The sequence below is a fragment of the Magnolia sinica genome, chromosome 16 (genome assembly GCF_029962835.1).
Source record: "Magnolia sinica isolate HGM2019 chromosome 16, MsV1, whole genome shotgun sequence".
NCBI classification, from domain to species: Eukaryota; Viridiplantae; Streptophyta; class Magnoliopsida; order Magnoliales; family Magnoliaceae; genus Magnolia; species Magnolia sinica.
The window spans coordinates 71,893,736-71,913,951 of record NC_080588.1 but is presented as its reverse complement, the minus strand read 5'-3'; positions in this window follow the sequence as shown (position 1 = coordinate 71,913,951).

Sequence of the window (20,216 nt, the reverse complement as noted above, 5' to 3'; positions counted from 1 at the left end):
AGAGGCAAGGACTCTTCCAATGTCCCCTTGTGAGAAATTCCACTTCTATTAGACTAAGAATTGTAATTCATTTGGATCCGGCTCGATAGCTCAGCGGTAGAGAGATTCCGAGATCATGGGATCAAGTGCCCATATGGTATGGGTGTGTGAAAAAAAAAATGCAATCCATTTGATAGTTCATCCAAATCTGCCTAAATAATCTGTCAAGGCTGTCCCGGAATAATACAAGAATGCACATATGACTTGTTGACACGTCCCACCCATGGCCATAATACAATGTTACACACACATCTCCCCAACAACACATGACACTCGATCCCATTATCTCAATACTGGCCATAATACAACGGCTTGTATTGTTCTGATGGATTTGCCCACATTCGGAGATAAAAACAGAAATAGAATCCCTGTCCTTGCACCCTGATCCATAGCTCAAGTGGTAGACTGAGTGAAAGATACCTCGTTTCAACATTGAGGTCTTGGTATGGATCCTTAGTGGGGGTGGCTAACAGTGAAGTGTCTAACTGACAGTGGGGTGTACTAACAAGCTAACGAAAAAAAATAAAAATAAAAAAAATCCCTCTCCTTGTTCTGATGGATGCCCACATTCGTAGATGAAACAGATACAGAAACCATGGACAAGCCCACAATGACCATTTTCACTTATGTTCTTTCCGTCAAAGAGAGCTCATGCCATCTTCTCGTTTGAATGGGGATCAAACCCTGCGACTCCGCCGGTGAGACTCGCCGGACAATATCATAAAAGAAAAAGACAAAAAAAAAAAAAATAAAAAAAAATAAAAAGAGAGAGAGAGAGAGACGGGGGACATAAATTCCGTGCTGACGTTGCTTGCAAGGTGGCTTACACAAAAGCGATCTCTACACTATCAAATGATTCTGTATGAAGTCATTTGTACTTGTATGAAATGCAGAAGGTAGTCCATTTTTACTATTATGTTTGCTAGGTATTTTCAGGTGTTTGCCATTTCCAATGCTGAAAAGAGTTCAACTATCACCAAATCATGTGAGAGAGATAACTAGTGAAGGTTGAATGAGTGTTTCTGCAGTAAGCAGGCAGAGAGAGTAATGGAAAATGTTCGCCCATTTAACATGTATCCATTTCCACATCATTCCCAAACACCATGTGCGTGCATCTAGTTTGGTCAGGAACCTCGTTTCTATGGTGCCTAACTTGTTTTCCTATGCATTGATGTGCTCCCCCCACCATTAAAACTCTCTTATGAAGCTGTTTAACTTTCTTATTTCATTGCAATCTTTTCCTGTTTTCATGGAGAAAAGTGTGGAATAGAATACAATTCCTCTCATGTTGTGGACCCTTTTTTTTAAATTTAAATTTCTAGCTTTTCCTTGGTTCTGTTTCGATTGAAAGGAAAGGAGAGACCATTTCCCATAAAACTACTTTTATTTTTATTTTTTGTGAAGACTTTTTTATGGGAATTAGTGGGAAACATCATTTCTCATTTTATTTTTTTATTAGAAAATCAACAAATTCCCCCCCATCTCTAAAGAATAAAATTCACAAGTGCCACCACCTATCTCCAATCACCTCACATGTGTCATGTATGCCAATGTTCCACCATCCATCTTCTAAAGTGCTACCATCCATCTTCACTTCAGCCCCAATGTACAAATCGCCTCAAATGTGTTGCATGTGCCAACTTTTCATTGTCCATCTTTTTTTGTGCTGCACAAATGACACCATGCCACGTGTCACTCTCCATCTCTACTTGGGTCCTATTGTACAAAGCACCTAAAATGTGACCAAGTGCCAACTTTCCATTGTCCATCTTCTGTTGTGTAGCATAAGTGTTACCATGACACATGCGCTAGCATCCATCTTTACTTGGGCCCCACTTGTATAAAGCGCCTCACATGTGTTGCATGTGTCATCTTACCTTTCTCCATCTCCTATTGTGCTGTACATGTACTATTATACTAGGTGTGCTACCATCCATCTTTCGCTTGTGCCTCACATGTGCTATTGTCCATAGAGCTTCAATTACTCTAATTGTGCCACATGTGCATATGCCACCATTTGCCTTTAATGTCCATATATGTCACTTATGTCACATGTGCTACCATACAACTTCAAGTATCCATTATGTGCCATGTGTCAAGTGTTCTAGACTATCATGTATTAATCAGGCACATGCCAATAACTATTACGAATTTATTTTACCAAACAATAAATTTGAAAACACATTCCAAAAATTTTAAGAAAATCTTATTTAAAAACAACCATGGAAATCAAAATTTCCTTTCACACTATTTTCAAATAATAAGGTTTTTTTTTGAGAAACAAGGTTTCCTCTACTATGCTTTCCACAAATCCTATCAGCCCTCAGAAAATAAGTAAAAACTACTAAATATAAATTTTCATTTTTATAAGTGACAACTCTTATTTTTTTTACCATTGATTTTTTAAAATTTTCAAAAAAAAAAAAAACTAAAAAAAACTATACTTTAAACCAAATAATAAAATAATTATCAAATACTAAGGTTTGTTTGTTTGTTTTTTAATGAAGATTCTTTAGAAGTTTTTCATGTCCACATTTTAAATTCTCTAAGCAAATAGGCCAATCTTGACCATCGAAGCTAGAAGTGTAGTCACGATTCAAATCTTCATTAGGACAGGTTTATCATGGTTTCATATCTACCGTAGTCAGAACATGCAATCCAAGCAAACAGATTAAATGAACATATAGGGTCAGTTGCATCATTCAAATTCCATAATCTGACGTTAGATTCCAGAATTCATGCAATCTAATCATGGAATCATTTCTCTTGCTAGTTGACATCACAGATTAGAAATACAACAGAAAGCATTAAATCAATGGTTGGATGATTCTCCATGAAAAGGATTGCTTCCTCAATCAATTTGGAAATAAAATGTCAACCATATTCTTCAGATTAGTTCTACTTTCATCAATGGGGGAATATATGGAAGCCATGGAATCCATTTGTAGTATTCATAGCTGATGTGATGGTATTCTGATACATGGGCCCCACCTTAGGTGGTCCACAGAATATATGAGCCATGAGATGGGATCCCTTTCAATCCTCAACCCTAACCAACCAGTATCTCTCTTAGCCAAATCTACTTTTGCCATTTGCACCATATCCAGCTGATGCAATGGTATTCTGATTATGGTTTTTTTTCTAGATACAAGTGGTGGTACTGCTAATTTACCATCGAACTAGTGGATTCTTTTCATTCTATTATGTATGTGTGACATCCAAACCATCCAAAACGTTGGTCCCATCAAAAGATCAACCTACACAAAAAAAGTCAGCCTAATCCACCCAGTAAGTGGGCTGCATATGTATTTCTTATGTCAGTGGGTATCCATTGTTTTATATGGTGTGGACCACCTGATGAAAGGAATGGATCTATTTTAAGATCAGCACATTCTAATCTTGTCTTAAACCTATTGGACGGGTTGGATTGCGCACAGACTTAAAAGGTCGAAGTTTATTTATTAGTTGGATGGTAACTTATTCAATTGGAAATAAGCATATCTGTTTAGATATATGAGTCTATCAGAGGTGGCCCACCCAGTCATGTGGACGGGGGCGGCGATACCCTCACCACCATTTAACACTTACTTAGGAGGGATGGCGGGCCCACCCATGAATTAGGCATCCGAATCTCGAAATGTGGTGCATTTAATCGATCTGAATGCTTAATTTAAATGGGAGCGGATTAGGTGTTACCTGGGTAACAACCCCTTATCGTGGGGCCCACCTTGATGATGTGATGTATATCCACGCCGTCCATACCTTTTACATTCCATTTTAGGAGGTGGTACCAAAAATTAAGCAAATCCAAGTATCAGATGAACCACACCACAAGAAACACCGATGATTGAATACCCACATTTAAAAACTTCCTAGGGTCCACCGTAAATTTTATTTGCTATCCAACCTGTTGATAAGGTCAATAAGATCTGGATAAAGGGAAAATTCAAAGATCAGCGTTATCCAAAACTTTTGTGGCCCATATGTTTTTTTAAATGGTCAATCACCACTGTTTCTAGTGGTGTGATCCACATGAAATTTGAATCTAACTAGTTTTTAGTATTACATCTTATAATGATCTGAAAAAACGGATGGATGGTGTGGATATACAAAAATCATCAAAATGGGCCCCACACAGGTAACACCTAATCCACTCCCAATTAAAATATGTATCGAAGGTTCATCCGAGTCCAATGCAACTCGTCTGAGTTGACTCGGACTTGATCAAGTCCATACATCAGAATTGTACCATTATGTAGATTCCCCGCCCCAAGAATCAGATCCGTTCACTAGCCCTGTGGGCCATAATTACAAAAATAAAAATAAAAATATGCAATTTTGAAAAATTGGATGAAATTTACTAACTGATTCACGTATTTCTAATATCATAGCCCACCTACCGAGTGCACCACAGTTATATTTCAGTAGAAGCATCTACATGGTGAGGCCCACATGATGGATGGCTTGAATATTTCATAACATGTGCATTATCTGACTTGTACATGCGTGTGGGCTTATCAAAGCTCCTAATTACTTCCATGCCAAGTGTGTAATTTCTAAATGCATTGTATTAGCCATCGGCTCTGCTGAGTATTAAAGGTTTCGATGTGGCGGAAAGCATTGAGTTTACCTCTTAATTATCTAAATATTTTTATACTTAGTTTTAAATTGTTCACGTTTCTTTAAAAAAATACTTAGCACTTTAGCACTATGTGAGGATTTTAATTGTATCTCGTTGCTCATTGGTTGATTTGTCAGGGCTAGGGTGCAACTCGGGCGAATTGGGTCTAGTCCAAGGTTAACCTAAGCCCAACTTGACCTCAAGAGGACCCAACCGAAATTTCAGCCCTAATCTAACTGAAAGTCTTCTATACTTAACTGGATCTACTTTTTTTTTTTTTTTTGTTAGCTTGCTAGTATACCCACTGTCAGTTCACACTTCACTGTTAGCCACCCCCTCTAGGAAAATGATACCAAGACCTGTGTTGAGACTATGTATCTTTCACTCAGTCTACAACTTGAGCTATGGATCTGAGTGTATCAACTAGACCCAACTTGACTTGACCTAAATACATGTGATTATTCTCAACTTAACTTAATTTGATTTGAATTTGGTTGACTTAAAATTAAAAAAAGTTAGCATTTTAACCCCAACCTAACCCAATGACCTTAAACAACCCAACCTGAACTTGGGTTGGGTCAGTTAGGTTCAAGTCGACCTGAACCCAAGTTGCAGACTTAGTCAGGCTTTATGTGGATTTAGTCATGTTTTGAGACATCAGCAAAAAGTACCCATTGCACCTAACATGCACACATCCTAATATGGTAGTGTTGTTTTCAGACCACACATTCGACCATTGTCCCAAAATTAGGCGAATGTACTTATAAGTGGACCACACACATGGACTAGAATATAAACGGTTAGAGAAATTGACCAGTCTACTCATAGAGCAGGTATTATTGATCTATTATCTATATTGGGTATGAGCCTAATTTTGGGGCCGGGGCACAATGATGGTGGGCCCTAGATGATTGAATGTTACGGATGTTAATTACGTGTGGCTCTTCATTGCCGTGTGGTCCCAGGCCCTTGTCAATGCTCGTGCTGAGTTTTGGCTTGCTTTGCATCAGCTTACCTCATGATTCCTAATAAAAGGAGAAGTAGGACAAAGCATCCAATCAACTTTTTTTTTTTTTCCTTATTTATTCATTTATTATCTTTTGCCTTTTAAATAAATTAGGACCGTCTGATCTTATACAAATCAAGAGGAATTATCCAATGCTTTGTATGTACAGTAATAACAGTACCTTAATTAGAGCTGTGTGGAGCCTACCGTGATATGTTAGTTCCATCCAACCCGTCCATCAGATGTGTCCCCCAATTTAAGGACTAGATCCCAAAACTGAACCTTATCCATATCGAAGATTGGTCACACCTAAGGGAACAATGGGTGACATGGGGGACGGGGAACACCCACCATAAAAACCTCCAGACAGAATGTGGGGTCCACCACATTGTGTATACATCATCCAACCCATTCATCAGGTACGATCCATCAGGATTAAGGGACAAACCAAAACTCGACCGATTCCAAAATTTAGGCAGGCCAAAACAAGTGAATATATGGGTTTTCAGAGTGACCGTACAAAACTCCTCTTGATGTCCAACCCGAGATTTTCACAAGGATGATTCTTGAGATATGCAGGGCCCATGGTGGGGCACACCAGATGCACGGTTCGGATTCAAGAAAAGCATCACAGCTGGGCCCCACACATCTACAATCGCACTATAATTTCAAAACACATGTGGTCATCCCTCATCAATAAATCAAGTGGCCATTCTATCTTAAAATGTCAATGTCATCATCTAGAATGACTTCCACACATATTGAAAAGCAGCATTGATTAGATGTAGTCATCAATCAAGATGTTAGGTTGGCCACTAAGGAAGGAGCCCCTACCATTTTGCAAAGTGAAATGGCTACTCCACCAACTAACCCATGTATGCCCATTGCTTGGTGACTCATGTCTTTACATTTTTTTATTGCTGCATGGTTGGACTGATGGTGATGTCATCAAACCCCCATTATGGGTGCACCACAAACATGCATGTGTGGACACCCACAATGGGATTGGGCCTGTTTCTCGCCACGTCAGCATCGGCCCAATGTACAACACTACCAGATAAATTAGTGGTCATGGTGGCACGGTCGGGCTCGAAAAGTTCGTTTTTGTAACGATTAGGCATATCGGCGTGGGTGAGGTCATATGTCGCTGCTTTCGAGTTGCGTTGCTCATAAGTTACGTACATCTTAGTGGGCTTACAAGGAGCGATTACCTTAATCATGAGAAATTTGGCAATGCTTTAATGCAGTTTTTCGAAAGAAGAATAAAAAATAAACAAAGAAAAAGAAATATTCGAATAAATCCATAAAGTCAATATCTACTCAATTAGTATCCTTAATGAAAATGAAATCTCAAATAGCTGATACATGACATCAGGAAATCTTAAGATACTTACAATGGCCATATTATCTTTACATGTTTTGAGCCATAGTTGTAAAACTCATTGGCTCGACTCGAAATTCAACTGAATCAACCGGACTCAGTGGAGTTTTGAGCTAAGTCACTAGAAAACTCACTCTTAAGAGTGACTCAATCTTTACTCAAGTAGACTCATAAGTCATTTGAGTTAATAAAATTAAATAGGAGAAAAGTAGGGGTTATACCTACAATCTTTGTGGTATTAGCTATTCTTTTTTTCCTTTTTTTCCAATTACCTATATCAAGCATAACTAGTTCAAATATATATTATTATTATTTTTAAATATTTTAGTTATGTTTATTAAATATCCAAAAGAACATGGGTGGCTAATGAAAGTAGTAAGAAATGACTTGGGCATCTATGATTTAATTGAGGATATCGTCTATGATAGTGTAATGACATAACCTAATTAGTTAGAATAAGGCTTTAATAATTACGATACTTATTAAATGTGTTGATTTTTCTAGTTGACTCGACCTGAGTGACACCGGGTCGAGTTGAGTTTTTGGGTTTTTGAACTATGGGTTGATTCCATGACTGGGATTTGAATGAGACAAGTGCCCTACATTGTGCCTATTTGCAATGTTAGATATAGAGGTGGATGTGAGAAGTGGGCCCACCTTTGGAGTGGTCCCAAGATGGTGGGAAGTCTAATGGACGGCATGCGTATGGGCACACATGTGGAAAATGGGACTAGTAGACATCCCACTAGTGTCTGGAATCCGGGCCACATGGAATCCAACTTCTAATGTGATTCTTTCAATTGGATGGGTTCGCTCTGTCTCTGTAAATGGGTTGTTTCATCCAACTAGTAGGATTCCAACAGAATTTCCTTATTGCATGGAGCATGGATTCTTCTATATATGTTAGATTCATGTGTCATTCCACCTACCTTTAAATGCATCTGGGAATCTCTACTCCACTTGAGACGTAGAATTCCATATTTTTCATCTACAACAGCAAAGGGAGGTGGGGTCTACCCATCTGTGGGTGAGATTAGAATTCAATTATAAAATGTCAGTGGACCATTATCAATGTTCCTCACGTCCCTACAGGAGGCTCTTGTATTGTCCTCATCCGAACCACTCATCTCTCTCTCTCTCTCTCTCTCTCTCTCTCTCTCTCTCATTTTGTCCCAAAAAAAACACCTTTTTAAAAGTAGATGATCGCACATGGTCAAAAGTATTGTAATTACTATACATTCAAGCTGCGTGGGGCCCACCGTGATGTGTTAGTACTATCCATCCTGTCCATTAGATGAGGCCCTTCCTATTAGGCTTAGATCCGTAAAACCAGCCTGATCCATAACTCAATTGGGCCACACCAAAAGGAACAGTGGCCAACACTTGGAATGTGACGCTGGTGACCATAGAAACTGAAATTAGGCAATTCCAAAACTCAGGTGGGCCCCACCAGGATGAAGGTACGAACTGAAATTAGGCAAGTCCAAAACTCAGGTGGGCCACACCACGCGAATATATAGGTTTAAGTATCATTTTACATTGCTTCGTGAGGGGCGTTCCACCCGAGTTTCGTATCAGCATGGTTGGATTCCACACAAAAATCACGGGTGGGCCCCACACAGCTCGAACGTCCTGTAGTTGACAGACGTAAGAACGGATCTTATCATTGTTGATTGCTAACGTTCGTTAAAGCCACCGTTATGGGAGCCTTGTCCGTCCACAACCAAGCACACATGCCAACATGCCAGGTGTGTGAGATCTGAGATTTCCATCAGGTGTAGGGGTGTACACTGAGTCTAACCGAGTCAAGCTGGCCTCAGCTCGACTCGGCTCAGCCACTAGCTGACCCAGTTCGAACTCAACTCGGCTCGGTTTGGCTCAATCCTAGAGCCTCGAGCCTAACTAGCCAGCTCGGCTTGGTTCGGTTAGCAGCTTGGGCCAATTCAAGCCAAAATCAAGCTTATACGACATTTTCACAAACACATATAGTGCATTTTCAATTTCTCACTGTGTGTAAAACAGCTGCAACTGTTTACACGTATTTCATCAAACAACTCACGGGCAATATCAACATCAAGAAAAAATAATACATACCTTCCTTGCCATTAGCCAACACTTCATTGAGTCATTTCATCAAACACTTGGTGAGCAACATCAATATCAGACTAACCGAGTCACCGAACTAGTTTGAACTAAGTTCGATTCGAGTTAGGGTCCGATCTGAGTCGAGTCAAGCTTAGACAAGGTCGAACTCGGTTCGAAATTTTTTTTGAGTTCAAAAAATCAACTCAGCTTGCTCAAACTCAACTTCGAATCGAGCTTTTTCTAATAGAGTAACCGAGCTAACTCGGTTCGTGTACACCCCTAATCAGGTGCAGTATGCTGATTAGATCTTCTGCCTCAAGATTCATGCGGTCCCACTCCTTATGTGGTCCACGGTATACAAAACAAACAGCTCGTGGAAACTAATCTTTTATAGCCGTCCATTTGTTATCTAGATTGAGGCCCATCTGTGGAGTGAATGTAAAACTTATATTAGGTGGGCCTCCATGATCAATGGCTTGGATTGTTCAGATTCATTGACAGTTGAATATTTCAACTGAGCATACTGGTGGGCCCTTAGTCATGATCAAGGCAAATATCTGTACTTGAACTGTCCGGAGACTCCTAATAAAATATTTGTGATGAGTTCAACTACCCAACCCTCCTCTTCTAAATAGTCTCTCCCTTTACCTAAACAATATAGGAAAGAAAATATTTTCTCCCATCTAAGAGTGTAATGGGCGGTAGATCAAGTTTTATTTTTTATCCATCGACATTAAACATGATTTCTTATTCAGGTGTATGAATTAGAGTAAGAATTATCGTAATATGAGCTTTTGATTTGCAACATGTTTGGAACATTGGTTTCGGTAGGATGAAATTGCATTCGGTCCCATGCAAATTCCATCCCTATTTAAATGGGAAGGATTGGATTAATCTAAGTATTACATTATCCCGTCATAATAGTAAATACTATAGGATTTTAGGTGTATTTTGAAATCTAGTACGTCAAATGGCCCCACATTAATGCATGTGTTTTATTTATCCAAGCCGGCTATCCATATGCCCCTTTTATATGTGACATTTGACATTTGAATTGCATAGGCATATTGGTGCGTGGCTTCAGTTGTGAAACCTAGTCCGTATGCAATCATTATCCAATAATAGTGTTAATCCCATCTGATGCAATTTCATACTATTTAATCCCATGTAGCAATTAACTTGGATATTCAAAAAGCCTCATTTGTTTCACTGAGTTTCGACCTAGAAATCTGTCAGTGAAGTTTTGGTAGGTGTTACATGGATGCAAGTTAGATTGGGTCCCTTTGGGTTGAGGTCGGGTTGGCTTGAGTTAGAATTATCAACTGGACTGTCAACCTTGGGTTAAGTTTGAGTTGAGACCTCGGGCAACCCAACTCGGCCCAAGTACACCCAATCTGGGGAATTTGACCAAAATGAGCTTGTGGTATAGACAAATATAGTAAAAGACAAACTTTTCAAATATGTTCTTTCTTTGGCCTGTGTGCCTTTTTAAATTTTTAAAGGGACAAAACTGCCCCTATGCATGAAAAAGGCGCGGCTGCGCCGTAAGGGCATGGAAGTGGATTGTGCATATTGGGTAAACTCTATGGGGGCTGATTGGTTTTTGTGAGAAATCCACTCTGTCTACATGTTTTGCCGGATCATTTTATGGCATTAGCAAAAAAATGAGGTTGTGCATATTGGGTAAACTCTATGGGGCCACTATGGTGTTTGTGAGAAATCCACCCCGTCCACATGTTTTACCAAATTATTTTATGGTGTGAGCCCAAAAATGAGGCATCTAAAGCTCAAGTAGGCTATACAACAAAAAATGGATATTGTGCACCAACGGTTGAAAGATTCCTAGGGCCATAGAAGCTTTGGATCAGGCTAATATTTTTGTTCTTTTAGTTTATCTGAGTGATAATGATCTTATGAACATTTGGGCCACTTTATCAATAGTTTTGATTGCATATAAAAATCATGGTGGAGCCCATAAAGGTTTGAACTTGTATGATCCACTTAAGTTTCAAATCTACCAGATTTTTTGTCTTAACATGATTTGAAAAATAGACGGAGTGGTTTTCTTACAAACATCACGGTGGTCCCAACATAGCTTCCAATGACAGGAACTTACTACCAAAGGCATTCGTTGGAAATCCACATCCATGTGACGGGATGTGACGCGGAGTGCTCTGTGGAGCCCTATATATATATATATATATATATAGAGTCATGCTCCCCTGCGCACCTGCGCACGTGCGCACCTTTGCACACGTGCCACGGGTGTCTAATCTGAACGGTCCATGTGATGCGGAATCCCATAAAACCCTATGAGACAAAGTTTCACCCCGATTTAATATTCTGGTGGGCCATAGAAAAGAGAAATGCAAATCAAGGGAGGAAACTGTTTTCATCTTTCATGGCCCATTAAAGTTTTAGATCAAAGTAAAACTTGGGCCCTGGGGGTTTCAGGAGGTGCTGCTTCACATGAACGGTTCAGATTTCGGATCCACCTCACGTATGATGTGTTCTCAAAAAAGTTTGTACGTAGTACGTACGAACTGGTTCGCAGGTGAGCGTTTCTATATATATATATATATATATATATATATATATATATGGGAAATGGTACTATAAGGTTGACCTTATGGGAACTTCCCATGATGTAGAGCTATGTGGGCCCCACCGTGATGTGTGTCGAACATCAACATTGTGCATTTTATGGGTCCCCTTTAAGTTATGGGATATCCCCAAAATCAGTTGTATACAAAACTCGGGTGGGTTATACCATCTAAAACCATGTGAAGATATGCCTAAAACATATAAAGGCACTTGGTAGGGCCCACTCGAGTTTTTGGATGCAGCTGAAGCTTGGTCAGACCCCTCATTTAAATGGGACACATACAATGGATGGGCTGGATTAGTCAACCACATCTCGGTGGGCCTAATAAATTATTATAAATGTTTTAATGGGAGGGTAACATCTCTCAACTATTGTATGTGGTGTGTCCCACCCAAGTCATGGATTGACTTGATTTTTAAGCTTGTGTCCTACCATGGAATGGTGCATCTGACTGATGGGATAGTTGTTCGACACACATCATAGTGGGGCCCACACAACTCAACCTCATGGGAAGTTCCCATGAGATCATACCATATATATATATATATATAAAATCCACGCCGTCCATCCATTTTGAAAGATCATTTTAAGGAGTGAGCCCAAAAATGAAGCATATCAAAGGCTTAAGTGGACAACACCATAGAAAGTAGTGAGATTGAAAACCTATGGTTGAAAACTTCCTAGGAGCCACATAATTTTTGGATCAAGCTGATAATTGTTATTTTTCCTCTATACAAGTCTACGTGAACTTAAGAGCAAGTTAGATAGCAAATAGACATCACGGTGGCCCCTAAGAAGTTTTATACAGTAAGAGTTCAATCTCCATTGTTTCCTATGGTGTGGTTCACTTAGCCCTCGATCTGTCTCCATTTGAGACTCATGGTCTAAATTGTTATGTCAAGATAGATAGATGATATGGGCAAATTATATACATCACGATGTCCCACAGCAACCAATAATGATGGCCGTTCACTCACAACTATTGCCTTATGGTAGGGTCCACCTTATTTTTGGATGTAACTCATTCTTTGGCCCATAATGTGAAATTAAATTCTAAATCTAATGGGCAGAGTGGATTCGAAACATATCCCATGGTAGGCCTCACAACCCTTAAGTATAACAACTAGGACCCTCAAACACATGACAATCACGGCCTAGACCCTTAACACATGACATGTGTTAAGGGTCTAGGTTGTTATGTATTAAAGGGTTTGGCTTTAGGTTGTCATGTGTTAAGAGTCTAGGTTATCATGTGTTAGGAGACTGGGTTGCGGTTGTTATGTGTTAAGGGTGAGGTTGTTAGTGGCTTTCATCTTTAAAAAAATATTTTTTTTGTATGTGTGTGTGTGTATGTGTGTATATATTTCACATATCAGTGGCTTCCATCTCTAAGAAGCGTGGCCGTCGAAGTAAAAATAACGTTCATTTTAGGATCATAGAAGTTGTAAGTGGTGCTCATACATTAGATAAGTTAATGGCGATTACCGTACGTTGGAAAATGCAGTTGGAGGGAGTGGTGGTGGGTCCCCAAAAGACATGTTCGAAAAGGAAGAAGAAGAGTTCTAGAGAAATAACAATGGATCCTCGAGTGGCCTCCAACTCTACCAAAGGAGTCTTCGGACCACATTTTTGGAGCCCATCGTGGGTACATCTTGAATCCATTCTGTCCATTGAAGTCGGATTTTAATAAAATGCCATGGTCCAAAGAATGACCTACATCCACCAATCATATGGACCACAACACATGGAAATGGTTAGCAATTAATGGCCACCATTATCATCGGTTGGGTCTTATGGGCCACAAAGAGCTCATGTGAACATAAGGTTACCACCCTCCTAAAGAAATGGTGAGCCACGAAGATGATGAACCGATTAGATTTACCTTCTAGTGGGCCTAATGACGAGTCTCATCCACATTACTGCTTCCGAATGTAACTTCTCCCCTACACAGGACTCGGTGCTAGTCCGCTAGATCCAATGTAAGTACATTTACGTCTCAATTTTTGCAACTTTTTCATAAAGAGCCATAGAAAAAATATTTTTAGAAGCGGCACTTTTTAGTGCATTTGACAGTACTACAAGGCCATTTTGGCCAGAAACTCCCCAATCTTATATGAGTTCTTGTCCGTGTGAATTATGACGAATATATGTGACATAAACCTCAAATCAACGACAATGTTCTTGCAAGATCAACGGCCCAATATTATTTTTGGTCCATAGCATTATCAGATTAAGTGCAATTTGAAGAATGTCACATCCCTAACTCGTGTGCTATCCATCAAAAATCTTTGGCACATGTTCCACGGCATCAGTGGCTTTTTATTGAATGTTCATGAGTAATGACTCACAAGTCATGATTCTATTAGAAATGTTAGAATCATCTGCAACTTATTTTATGCAGTACATACACCACCCGAGGTCCATGGGGGCCAACAATGTTTCATTGTAACATCTAGAGAAAATTATCACTGTAGACTCAACCTTTTATCCAGCGTCTTTTATGAACAGTGCAAAACTTACCTTCCCAACATAGACTTGTATGCACCGACAGAGCATTTGAGGACAAAAATACCCCTGTCCGTACGTGCAATGCTATGTGAAAAGCAGGGGTATTTTCATCCTGAAATGCTCTGTCCGTACATGCAAGGTCCAAGTTGGGAAGGTAAGTTTTGAACTCGTTGTAGAAGACGCTGGATAAAAGGTAGTGTTTACCGTGGTAATTTTCTCTAACATTCATTGTGTCCGCTTTGATATATATTTTTTTTTAATTATTATTTTTTGAGGGCAGTGGCCGTTGATTTTATTTTGTCAGTTTTTTCCCTCTAATTATATGTTTTACTTAAATTATGTTATTTAATGGTTGTTATGTGTTAGTTTACTGATTGTAAGCATTAACTGAACCCACCTGATTTAATCTGTCCAATGCGACCCAACCCAAAATTCGATAGGGTTGAGTATTTAATACCTTGGTTTGGTTTGATTTGGTTTAAGATGGTTACATGTAAGGTTGGGTTTGGCCTCAGGCTGGGTCCTATTAAGGTTGGGTGGAGCTTGAGTCGACGTTGTAACATGGTGGGTAGGTGGTGAAAGGAAAATAGATAAGTAGTAAAGGCCTTGAATCCACAAGGAAGGTTTTAAAAAAAAAAAGAAAGTGATTTGAAAAAAAATAAATAGGGTGTGTTAGGGAAAAAAAAAAATTGGCTGGCAGGAGAAGGGCCTTATCGGCCCAACTCACTTGCCTTGGTGTCTGGACCCTATTTTTCCTTTTGGGATGTTGTCGAAATTTCCAATTGGATTTGTGGACATTTTCACTTAATTTCTTACTTCTTTCTAATTCCTTTCTTGAATTTCTTTCAGGCCCGGCTTAATCCTTGTGGAAATTCCTTTCAAAGGCAAGGATTTAATTCCCCTTTGGAAATTCCCTTCTATTAGTAAGAATTTAATTCATTTGGATCCGGCCATAGTGGGTGGAAAGATCATGGGATAAGTCCCAATTTTTGGTTAAAAAAATGCAACCTTTTGGTTATCCAAATTGCCAAATCTTGCAAGGCCCCGGAATAATACAAAATGACATAACTTTTCCCCCACCCATGGCCATAATCAATTTACTCAATCCCCCAACAACCTGGATGTCCCATTATTCAATCGGCCATAATCAACGGCTTTATTTTTGTGGTTTGCCTGATATTTCCAATCGGATAAACAATTTGATTTTCTGTTTTGCCCCATTCAGATAAAAACAGAAAAGAACCTTCCTTCACCCATCCTGTCTGGAAAGGGGGAAATTTGTTTCAACATGGTCTTTATGGACCAGTGGGGTGGCTAACAGTAAGGAAAATTTCTCGCTAAGAAAAAATAAAAAATAAAACCCCTTCCGGATGGAGCCCACATTGAATAAACAATACCCATAAAGCCCCAATGCCATTTTCCTTTGATTTTATCAAAAACCTGCCACTTCCGTTTGAATGGGGACAAACCCTAGGGGAGACCCCAAATAAAAAAAAAAAAAAAAAAAAAAAAAAAAAAAAAGGGAGGGAGGGGACAAAACCGTCTCTTCTTCAATGGTTCCAAAAAGCATTTACCTATAAATGCGAGAAGTCATTTTACTTTATGTGCAAAGGTATCCATTTTTCATTTTTTGCTGGATTTTCATTTTCCATTTCCAATGTGAAAAGAGTTAACTATAAAATATGTGGGAGTAACAGGAAGGTTAATGATTTTCCATAACAGGGAAAATTAAAATTTCCCCAAACATGTATCCATTTCCCAACCCCCCAAGTGCTACTGTTTTCAAATCTTTTATGGTCCAACTTTTTCCTTCTTATAGCTTACCTTAAAATTCTTTGAACTTTTCCTTTTTAATTGAATCTTTTCCTTTTTTGGAAAATTAATTAAACCTAATTTTGTCCCTTTTTTAAAAAAAGCTTTTCCTTACTTTTATTAAAAAGGGGAAGACCTTTATAAAATATTTTATTTTATTTTTTAAATTTTTATGGGAAATAAACAATTTCCATTTTAATTAAAATAACAAATTCCCCCACTTAAAAATAAAATTCACAAGTGCCAACCATTCCAATCACTTCAAGTGCTTATCCAATTTCCACCTCCACCAAATGTACCATCCTCTTTTCAGCCCCAATTCAAATCCCTAATTGTGTTGCAGGCCAACTTTTCATTGTCCATCTTTTATTGGTCCAAATGACAAAGCCATGTACATCCACTTCTTGGGTCCTTTGTAAAAGCATAAAATGTAACAATGCCAACTTTCCTTGTCAATCTTTTTGGGCATGTTTACCTCACATGGTGCATCCATCTTTACTTCCCCACTTTATGGCCTACATGTTTATTGTTCTTACCCTTTTCCATCTCCTTTGTGCTTACATGTCTATTTCATGGCTCCATACTTTTTGTGCCCACATGTGCATTGCCAAATTCTTATCAATTGTCCACTTGCAATGCCACCATTTACCTTTAGTTCCATATGTCCTTTGTCAAGTTTCTAAACTTCAAGTATATTTTTTTTTTTTATTAAACCAATAAAACATTCAAATTTTAAAAAATAAATTTAAAAAACAAAAAAACTCGGTGCTAGTCCGCTAGATCCAATGTAAGTACATTTACGTCTCAATTTTTGCAACTTTTTCATAAAGAGCCATAGAAAAAATATTTTTAGAAGCGACACTGTTTAGTGCATTTGACAGTACTACAAGGCCATTTTGGCCAGAAACTCCCCAATCTTATATGAGTTCTTGTCCGTGTGAATTATGACGAATATATGTGACATAAACCTCAAATCAACGACAATGTTCTTGCAAGATCAACGGCCCAATATTATTTTTGGTCCATAGCATTATCAGATTAAGTGCAATTTGAAGAATGTCACATCCCTAACTCGTGTGCTATCCATCAAAAATCTTTGGCACATGTTCCACGGCATCAGTGGCTTTTTATTGAATGTTCATGAGTAATGACTCACAAGTCATGATTCTATTAGAAATGTTAGAATCATCTGCAACTTATTTTATGCAGTACATACACCACCCGAGGTCCATGGGGGCCAACAATGTTTCATTGTAACATCTAGAGAAAATTATCACTGTAGACTCAACCTTTTATCCAGCGTCTTTTATGAACAGTGCAAAACTTACCTTCCCAACATAGACTTGTATGCACCGACAGAGCATTTGAGGACAAAAATACCCCTGTCCGTACGTGCAATGCTATGTGAAAAGCAGGGGTATTTTCATCCTGAAATGCTCTGTCCGTACATGCAAGGTCCAAGTTGGGAAGGTAAGTTTTGAACTCGTTGTAGAAGACGCTGGATAAAAGGTAGTGTTTACCGTGGTAATTTTCTCTAACATTCATTGTGTCCGCTTTGATATATATTTTTTTTTAATTATTATTTTTTGAGGGCAGTGGCCGTTGATTTTATTTTGTCAGTTTTTTCCCTCTAATTATATGTTTTACTTAAATTATGTTATTTAATGGTTGTTATGTGTTAGTTTACTGATTGTAAGCATTAACTGAACCCACCTGATTTAATCTGTCCAATGCGACCCAACCCAAAATTCGATAGGGTTGAGTATTTAATACCTTGGTTTGGTTTGATTTGGTTTAAGATGGTTACATGTAAGGTTGGGTTTGGCCTCAGGCTGGGTCCTATTAAGGTTGGGTGGAGCTTGAGTCGACGTTGTAACATGGTGGGTAGGTGGTGAAAGGAAAATAGATCACTATTTTTATTTGAAAATAGTCCATGAATCTACAAAGGTAAATGAATCTTTAAAACGGTAGAGGCAATTAATCTTATTGAATGATTGAAAGAAGTACTCATTACAATATATTTAACGTGCTTATATAAGAAAAAAAGTTCTTGATTTCTTATTTAACCTGAAGTGGGATACTACTTTATATAAGGAAAAAAGTGCTTGATTTCTTATTTGAGCCAAAGTGGGATACTTTTTCGATAAAAAAAAAAAAAAAAAAACAAAAAAAGAGTGTAAAAAGATGTCTAACTTTACTAAAATTCAAAAGATCCGTTGAATAACAAAAACAATTTAACTCTACACCACAACCAAACTCTTAAAACCTTAAAATGGAAAAAGAAAACATAAATTACTAAAAGCAATGACTTTTAACTTAAAATCTTAATTTGACTCTAAATTAATGATTGAATTTTGCAAAGTTATTTTAGGAACTTTGCTAGCATTTCAAAGGAATTTAGTGTGTGAGAAATGGATAACCGATTGCAAAATGATGGCCATCGAAAGCTATTTCAACTCAATTTATTTCAATCCTGGCCATCCATGAAGTCATTTGGAAAGCTATTTCAACTCAGTCTCTTTTGCATGAAGAGAACTCACCCTAAAGTTAGTCAGTGTTATGATTGCTCCTCTAGCATGATATTTGAACATATGTGCGTATTGTTTATCAATAACATATGCATTGTTATTGATTTTCTAAGTATTTAAAATGGTACAATCTTCTTATTCTTCAACTTATTATATACTTTTTATTGAACAATCTTTTTATTTTTCAACTTATTATATACATCTTATCCTTATTTTACTTAGTGTAGCTTTTTCACATTTGCATGCACTGTCACAATCGTCTCTATTGTGTTGGACTTCCAATGAGGGTCAACTCAAAATTGGCTGAGTTGAGTCCACTTGACAAGATTTTACAGTGAGTCTCTGGACAACTCTCTGAAGAGAGCTTTGCTCTATTTTGGTAATTTTATTTACTTTATAATTTCCATCAAATTTAAAATTTTGTCTATAAACAATATAACTTTAAATTTGATTTTTAAAATATCGAGTTGAGTCATGTAAAGACTCACTCAAGTCTTCAAGTTGACCCAACCCAGCTAGAGATCCAGTTGAGCTGTAATCAGAATGGCAATTGCTGTGACTTTTTGGTAAGCCTGGGATGGCCCACCATATGATTGGTGTGAATTTCATATGTAATTTTGACTACAAAATACAACCCTTCAATGTTCTATGGATTTACATGCTTGTCATTAGACCATCCAATCACTAGGACGGGGTCCAAACCAATCACTAGGACGGGGTCCAAAAGTTGTAGTAAACAATTGATCATATCCATTCAATCAATGAGTCGAGAATTTTAAGGTCCTACCCATTAGGTCTTGATCAATGGTATCTAGACATACAACCTTGATCAATGGTGTCTAGATATACAACTATGTATGGGCCTTCTGTTTCAATAATGGCTTAGAGAAAAATCTAAAGTTGTATTAAGGGTCAATTAATGAACCTTGGGTTATTGGGAACCGTTCCTAACGGTTCTAGGAAATTTGGAACCGAACCGGAACCGAACCGTTAAAACCGGTTCGGTTCCGGATCGGTTCTACGGTTCTTGGCTTTTTATAATCCAACTCAATTGCAAGCCCATGTCCATCCATGTGTGTGGTCCATTTGATGAATGATTTAGATGTTGTATAAGGTGTTCAAAAATACATTTACGAAAATAATTATTCTAGAGAAGATAATTATAAGATACGTAAAAATACATCGATTCAGTTTAAGGTTCGGTTCCACAGTTCGGTTCTACGGATTGGATCCACGGTTTGGTTCTACGAATCAGTTCAGGGTTCGGTTCGGTTCTACACACCCCAAAACCAAAAACTGAACCGATGTCACCGGTTGGTATCTAGACATACAACCTTGATCAATGGTGTCTAGATATACAACTATGTATGGGCCTTCTGTTTCAATAATGGCTTAGAGAAAAATCTAAAGTTGTATTAAGGGTCAATTAATGAACCTTGGGTTATTGGTAGAGGTGGGCACGGGACGACTTGATCCGGCTAACTCAACTCATCCGACTCGTTCCAATTTGACTCGACCCGAACCAAATGGGTGAGTCGGTCCGAACCGAGTAAGCTTATCCTAATCTGAACTCAAACCAAGTCGAGTTCGAGCTACCTAGTAACTCAACCCGAAACTCGATCCGGTTAGAC